The following is an 8860-nucleotide window of genomic DNA, read 5'->3' as shown; positions in this document are numbered from 1 at the left end:
TGCTGTCCACATCCCTCTTGAAGTGCGGCGCCCAGAACTGGACGCAGTACTCCAGCTGCGGCCTGACCAGTGCGGCATAGAGGGGGAGGATCACCTCCTTGGATCTGCTGGAGATGCATCTGTGGATGCATGACAAGGTGCGGTTGGCCTTCCTGACTGCATCCCCACACTGCCGGCCCTTGAATGCATCCTTTCTGTAGTGGGGGCCATGAAACTGGACACAGTACTCCAGATGTGTCCTCACCAGTGCTGAATAGAGGGGAAAAATAACTTCTCTTAATCTGTTGGCCATGCTCCTACTAATGTGATCCAATATGTTGTTAGCCTTCTTTGCAATAAGAGCACACTCCTGGCACATATTCAGCTTCTTGTGCACTGCCACCCCCACATCCTTTTCTACAGAGCTGCTGTCTAACAGTCAGCCCCCAGACTGCACCAGTGCATGGGATTGCTCCCTCCTAAGTGCAGGACTTTGCACTTGTCCTTGTTGAGCCATGTGAGATTCATTTTGGCCCAATCTGAATTTGTCTATGGAGGACAGGGGAGGTCCCAGAAGACAGGAATCCTCCATTCCCTGAATCCTAGCCCTACCCTCCAGCATATTTACTACTCCCCCCAGCCTGGTGTCATCTGCAAAATTACTGAGGGCGCACTCTATCTCATCTTGCAGGTCATCTACGAAGATACTGAGCAAAACTGGCTGCAGGACCAACCCCTGGGTCTGCCAACTGGACATTGAGCCATTGATTACTATGCTTTGAGATCCAGCTAGTTTTCTGTCTACCTGCAAGCCATTTGTCCAACCCATACGTCCTTAGGTTGCTTTCAAGAATGATGTGGGAGACTGTTGCCTCCCCCATTCAGTAAAGGACCCACGCTTTCCCTGATCTTCCTCTTGTTACTGACACTCTTGTAGAAACATTCTTGTTATCCTTAATTTCCCTTCCTTCATTGGGATTGTTTCAAAACTTGGTAGGCAAGCATCTGCTTGAGTGTAATTCTGTCTCCCTGAATCAGATTTGACTAGATCTCTCCAACACATCATTTCTATGGTTCTAGGATTCTGTTATAAAGCCAGAAGAAACCATTTTGATCTTTTCATCAGGCTTCCTCTAAAACACCATCCCTAGGACTTCCATAAATTTATACCTGTTTGAACTAGAACATTATCTTTTAGACAAATATCCAATTTTAGCTGAAACATTTCCACTAACAGATAACCTTTGATAATCCTTGCTGCGTTAATCTAATGGTTAGCTAATCTCACTTTAAAGGAATACACCTTATTTCTAGTCTGAAATGATCTAGCTTCAGTTTCTAGACTTTGGGTCTTGTTATGTCTTGACTCCAAAATTGAATACCTTCCTATTTTCAAATTCCTACTCCCTAACAAGGTTCTAATAGACTGCTATCACATCACACTTTACCCTCCGCTTTGCTGAGATAAAATGAATGAGCTCTTTGAGTCTTTCACTAGGAAGGCCTATTTTCCAAGTTGAGATGCATTGCCAATAAAGATAATGACTGGAATATCATACAAGAAGAAATGGATGCCCCCAAAGACTGGAATAATGGGAACTGAAGGAAAAATGATAATAGAACTAAAAAATCAAATGCAAGGAGGGAGGCTAAGCAAAAGGATTCTTTGATGAGAAGGAACAGGAGGAAAAACACCTGGGTGGCTGATCACAGGAAGACTCTTAGACACCAGTGAATACTAGGATTTATATTGCAAGAGAATATTAGAGTTAAGAGAGACTTTAAGGACATTTTGTCCAGTCCCCTGCATAGACACAGGATCTACTTGTTTATAAATGGCCTCAAACAGATACCTATTCAGTCTCATTTTGAAAATCTCCAGTGAAGGAATCTCCACAACTGCACTAGGCTTTCCCATTCTCCTACTGCTGTTATAGTTAGGAAGTTTAGGTTTTGTTTTCTTTTTTCTATTTCCCCCCTGAGATGTAATGACAATTTATTTTGCTACAGTGAAACCCCTAACTGTGCTTTGTCCTCTGTAACAAGGGAGAACCGTTGTTTTTCCTCTTTAACAGCCATTCAGAAATTTGAAAACCATTAGCATGTCCCACCTGCATCTCCTACATTAATCCTCGCAGCCTTCCTCGTATAGCTTATTTTCTGAGTCCTGTCATCTTCACAGCCCATCTCTACATCCTTTTCTGTTTTTCTGTGTTCATCCTAAATTGAAACGCCTAAACTGTATGTGCAGCATGACAACTAAGACTTAATCAGCACCATGTTGAATATACTGCCTGTGTCTTCTATACAATCACCCCAAAATTGAATTTTCTTTTCTTGGCATTACTGACTTAAGGTTAGTTCATGATCTAATGCATCTCACAAATCCTCCACAGAAATGCTATCACAATAGTTGAGCCCCATTTTGAATTTATGCAAAAATAAGTGTGCCGTCTTACTTCTGTTTCTTCTGAACTTCATTTTCTTGTCTTTTTTCCTGTCTGTCAGTTTATCACAATCTCTTTGCATTTTAATATTATACTCAAAAGTATTTGCAGGATTTCTCAGTTTTGTGCTATCTGCAGATGTTGTCACTATGCCCTATTCCAGAATCCAAGGGAAATTGGGGCGAATGCTATAAGAGAGGAATTACAGTAATACCAGTTTCTGCCTTTGTCACCGGATAACAAAAGAAAATCTGCATGTGTTGTGTAGTAGACGGTGCTCCAGAAGAGGCTTATGCTGCAGAAGCCACTACTACAGTTACTTACTGATACTTATAACTATTTTCAAGGAAATACCTTTTCTTCTTCAAACGGCCTTTCAAAACAAAGTTGTGTATTTTATTATGGCATGTTGTATATGAGAAACTATGGTATGTGCCCATCCAATAATAAATCTCTAGCCCATATTTTTCCAGCTCACGGTTGAGAATATTATGTAGGACCATGTTAAAAGCCTTCAAATATCCAGGCATATTGCGTCTACAACATACCCCTTACCCATGAAGCAAAGAAGTTTCCTAAGCAAAGACAACAATCATGTTGATTTGGTTTGCTTTGTTCATGACAACTCCATGCCGACTTCTACTAATCGTGACTATAGATATTTTAAAAGATGTATAATGTGCTACAGTAACATTCCAGATAATTTAGTCAGACAGACAAATCTCTTAGGGTACAGATTAAGTAGGTCTAATACTGTTGGATACAGATGGTCTAAATGCTCATCTGTGCAGTTGTTCAGGGAAAGTGGGAGAACTTAAATTGGGCCAAAAATGGTGTACCCAATCTAAGTTATCTCACCTAAGTAGGTGAACTAGCTTAGACTGTGAATGGTAAAAGAAAACAATCTGGTGAACAATTGCACATGTTTGGAGTGCAGTCCCAGGGCTGGGAAGGCCCAGCCTCTCACCCCAACCCTGGGTCTGTGCTCTTCCTACCTTCCCCTGACCCTGATGGGCTATTTTTATACCTCTGATCCCCTCCATCACCAGAAGGACAACCCCCCACCATAGACCTGCCACCCCCCTCTCATTTTGCCACCCCTCCATGAACACACCAGCCTCCCTGATCCTGCCCACCGCATGCCACCCCAAGTAACAGCACAGGTCCTGGCACTAATAAACACCTATAAACACTGTTCCTGCTTTATGACCATGTGGCTTAAAGTAAGCCACATGGTTGTAGAATAAGTGTGGTAAATGTTTTTTATGTACCTTGATTCCCCCATCTCCTCTTTTCCTTTTTTTTCAAAGATGGACGCTGTTATTCCTAACTGTGGCTTGATGGCTAGAGCCTCATGCTGGGAAGTTAGAGATAGACAGATTCACATCCCCTCTAGGTGAAGGAGAGTGTAAAATCTGGGTGTTCTGCTTCTTAGGGAAGAGCCCTAAGCACTAGGTATTGGGCTAAAACATGGGAAAGCTGGCTTCCTCTTCCCCTGACATCTAATACCTTACACTCAACCAAGGTGCCTTACACTCACCAAAGGTAGGTGCCTACAGAGCTGAATATATGCTTGACAAAAGCACAGCCAGCTACATGTTCGGTAGCCACACGGATGCTTACGTGTCAGTACTGCACATGGAATAGGATTTCAAACTACACATAGTGGCCAAAAACAGCAGTTATAAAGATGGAAAACTGCCATTTGAGAATATAAAGTGAAATATTTTTTTTTCCCCCAAAAGGTGCGCCTTCCAGGGTGATGTGTCTAGATTTGTAAAACCATCACGTAGTAATCTTTATTTGCACAGATACATACACGTGGCCTCTTAAATGTTATTGCTTAATTTAATTATGTATACAGAGGTCTCTGTTGAATGAATATCTCTAACCTTTAAAATAACGAAGTGTAAGAAGAAGAAGAACCTGTCAACATTAATGCAGGGTTAACTGAGAAGACTGTAAGATTAGGCCTGCAAAAGTCAGGGAGTTCAGAACTGAGAAAGGAGAGAAGTATGGAGTAATAGGAATAATTTATCTTTATCCAACCACACTCCCTCTGTTCTCACAAGTTGGGGTGTTCTAATAATCCTATATTTAGAACCAGCTGAGTTTTTCAAACCAAACCTCTCAAAGATGACATAGCAAAATGAAAGCAGTCCCTGGGTTTTCTGTAGGCCTGTTCTCTGTGTCCTTAGGATTCTGAGACTAAATGCTATTCTGGATAAGTACTTTAAGTTCACAGCTTTCCTATGTGAACAGTACTTTAACCTTGTAGAGATGCCCTGCATCTACACTAGCCTTGGATATGTTCATGAGCACACTTGTAACTTAGACATTAGACCCTGGGGAGGAATAATTAAGTGTAGCGTAGTGCAGGGGGCGGGACCAGATAACCTCATGAAGTCCCTTGTGGCCCTACTTTCCTATGATCCTATGATCCTTCTAACTTTTTGAAATCAAAGAGGCAAATCTCATATTGGTCTCTTAAATAAGTGGATCTGATTTTGTGGGCAGAAAAATGCTGTTATGGTTATATTATTATTTATGCTATAATATTATTGCATAAATAATGTTATACCTATATCTGTATTTTGTTTTCCCCAGATTAAACCAGAGGAGTAATCCTACCCTATAATGTATGGGTTTGCACATCTACTGAATTAGAACTTTTTGTCAAATTTAAATGATATTTTAAATCTTTTTTTTTTCTTTTTGTTCATTCACCATCTTCTCTTTCAAATTCTGATCTTACAGGGTTCATTGCTAAATATTCTCATGTACCAAATAATTTATGATTGGCTTGTCCTTATTCAGCTGAAATACACTTCATCTACAGACTTTTCTCAGGTGATCTGCCAAAGGCCAGAAAAGAAGATTTGCAAAGTCAGAGATGGCTCTGAGGCATCTTATTGACACTAACTTTTGATAGGAATTAAAGACCTAAATGCCACTAATAACTTTGCAAATTGCCTCTGAATATTCAGCTGCTGTAGGAAATAGTTCTGAACTTTAATGTTTGTATCTGATTTTAGTCTCCTTCTATCTAAGGAGTTTCTGCTACCATTGTCACAACAGTATATGCATCCTTTCTATGTACAATAGACCAGGTACAGTAAAGGGCCAGGTATCTCCATTTAAACTTCAAACTGAAATAGGTGCCTCGTCCCAAGAGGAGAATCCAAATCGAAAGGATTAAGCACCTCAGATCGCTGTACAATTAAGTATTTTCAAAAGCATGCCCAGGGCATGTAGGCACTGAGCAGGGGGGCACCTAAACAAACCAAAGAGAAACAGTAAGCCCTATCTGATAACTGAACTTCCAGTGATCTTGGAAGGTAGATACCTGACTCATTTCTGCACATGATTAAGTGCTTCTGTTAATTTAGAATCCAGGGCACGTCATCCTCTTCTGATGGTCAGGACTTACCTGACCAGCAGTGGTGCTGTCAAGCCTGGTGTCTATTTTTTCATAAATGCCTACTGGTTAGAGTACTCCCGGAGGCACCAGTAGACATGGGTTTGAGGTTGTCTGCAGCTTAGGGGATTCAAACTCACATTTCCCACATGAATTCCCTAAACACTAATCTACAAAATAATCTGGATAGGGGCACTCATCCTTTCAAAGCTCAGCCACTAGTCAAAAAAAACGTAGAAGTCATAGGGCCAGATGAAGAGTAAGCAAGAAAGTGCATGTTTCCCGAACCTAGTGGTGAGGGAGCCTGTTCTTGGAAAAAGGCGCCTTGGGTTCAGTCTGTGCTGCCAGGATGTTTAGGTATTTTCCATTAGAAAGACATTGGATGATGAAAATGATGATGATAATAAAACCTACTATGTTAATTCTGTAGCTTGCCAGTTTGCAACACTCCTACGAAAACAGAACCGAGGCCAGGTCTCTTGCACTCCCATTCAGTTGTTGTATAAAACTTGGGTACCAGTACCCCTCTCCCCTCCAGTCATATCCAAGGAGAGGGGAAGAATCACATCATAGTCCATTTATTTAAAAATAAAAAAAACTTTTATCATGAAGTATAACCTCATATTCGGCATGCTCAGGACTGAGCTCCTAATGAATATTTGAAAAATTCTGCTTTTTGAAACCGAAGAGGCAGCTGAGCTCACAGAGTGTGTAGGGTGGGGGTGTGATTTTTGAGAATTTATGAGGTTTTATTGTATTATCTTTCTGTGGAACCAATGCTGGAAAAACCTAACTCATTTTGCAGGAAACCTTGGCACCAAAAGCAGGGCTGTGGATTCCACTACTGGGGCCAGATGCCTTAGAGACAGCCATTGAAATGTGTGGTGTTTCAGAACTTGACTGCATTGTCAACCTGGTAGTAAAGCGAGCATTGGCAACATATGGCTTACAGGTCAGATTTGGTCCCTGGGGCCACTGGCTCTGGCCTGCAAAGCTGGAGGGCTTTGGTTATGCCCATTGCTGTGCCAGGGCTAGGCAGCTGGAAGGTGCATCCATGCTGCCATTGCTTCTTTCTGCCCTTCCCCTCACCCCCAGGCAACTGCCAGCTGATAGGGAGCTACACCAGGGCTGAGCAGTTTCCAGCTGTGCCTGCACCATAGCCAGGGTAGGGCGGAGGGCAGTGGCAGCACAGATGCAGTTTCCAGCTGCCCAGTGCCAGCTGAGCGCCCCACCGGATGGAAGCTGCTCCTGTGCTGCAGCTCAGGTGTGGGGAGCAAGGAAAATGGCAGCATCACAGGCATAATTCCCAGCTGCTTGGCCCTGTTGCATGAGCAGACAAAGCCCCTGCCTCTGATAAGCTGCTGAAGCCCTGAACCCACGTCAAGCTGGAGCCTGGTTGTTTTAGTCCACAGCTTGTAAAGGTTGCCAGCCACTTGCTTAAATAATGGAAGCATGGTCTTGCTGTATTCATGGTGGCTTTCACCATAGATGCTTTGGACAACCATCTTGCTTTACTCCTTGTTTGCTCACCATTTAGCATGCTGAAGACTCTACAAGCTGTAGAGAAGAATAGTAAGTACTCCTTAGTGGGGATATAGGCAAACATCACATAACATCATAAGTAAATGCTACTTTCAACACCCCTTTTTATTATGTTAGCTTCTTCTCTTAAGAGAATAACTGATTACAAGCTTAATGTAGCAAGTTTTCTTTTCTAAAGTCGTTAAAAATAAGATGATTGTTGTCCATTTATTATTGAAATGATGGCTGTGTGAACAAAATTAGCTGCAACATCATTAATTCAAAATTAAATATAATCAAAGCAATACGTTAAAATTTTATGAACTGATTAGATATTTAGTAAAGTTTAACCATTTTACTGACATTTCAAGAGTCATTTGGATATCAATAAAATGCTAGCTAATCTTTGCTAATTGGCAATTTATAAGTGGGCTGATCTGTAACTCGTAGCTGCTTTGAAATATCTCAATTAAAGTCTAAACATCTCTCTCAAGTAGACTCGGTTTAAGATATTAAAAAGAACATAATTAAAAATTAATTGCTTGTGTAACCACATTTTTTTAATTGGCAGAGAAAGCAGATATAGATCTTTTAACTCTATTACAATTCAATAGGTATTGTTTTAGCAATCAGATTGCATTAAGGCATCACTGTAATCACTATCCCTTCTTGTTTTAAAATTATATGGGTAGAAATAGTTTTACTTGAAAATAAAAGAATTGATACAATTTTTCTGAGCCAGAACTAATAGAATTGCCCATAGCTATTCATTGCAGGTATGGGAAGGATTGCTACAATAGTTCTTTCAACTTTGCTCCTATTGTTATTCTCATTGAATTCTACTTAACATGAGGATTGCTATATTCATTCAGTTTATTTTCCAGTCTTTGATAGTGGCCAGTATCAGATGGCTCAAAGGAAAGTTTAGGAACTTCTTAGAAAGCAGCAGTGAAATAAATTTGCCTACCTAGAGATCTCATCCTAATGCCTAGAGACTTAACCCAGGAAGCATGAGTTCCAAGTTTCTCTGACCACATCCACACAAGTGTGGACATTTGTTTCCCTGGGGACAAGAAGCAGCAGCACACCCTATGCCACTGCTACTTGTCCCCAGGGAACACCTCTGCCACACACCATCTGGCATGTGGCAGGTTACCTTAGGTGGGGTAAGGGAGGCTGGGGCCAGCATTTAAGCTGGCTCCAGCAGCCTTATCTGGAGTCCTTGGGGCTGGGTAAGGTGTAGCCATGGTGCTCCTGCAGTTGGGAGCTCGGCTAGCAGCCAAAGCATGGCTTTGGTTTTGGGTGGCGCTCACTGTTACCATGTGTGCTGCCCTGATTTTTTTCCACATGGCTTTTTTTGACCTTGGGATTTTCCGGGGTCAAAGAAAACCCCCACGCTGCAAGGTAGCAGTGCGGAGAATACCTGAATGTGTGGTGTGTGTAACCGCAGATGGGTCTGTGGTGCCACATGTGCACAGCTGCACTCATCTGGATG

Source organism: Crocodylus porosus, unplaced genomic scaffold, assembly GCF_001723895.1.
Source record: "Crocodylus porosus isolate Cpor-Errol unplaced genomic scaffold, CroPor_comp1, whole genome shotgun sequence".
Lineage (NCBI taxonomy): Eukaryota > Metazoa > Chordata > Crocodylia > Crocodylidae > Crocodylus > Crocodylus porosus.
This window is presented reverse-complemented; position numbering follows the sequence as displayed.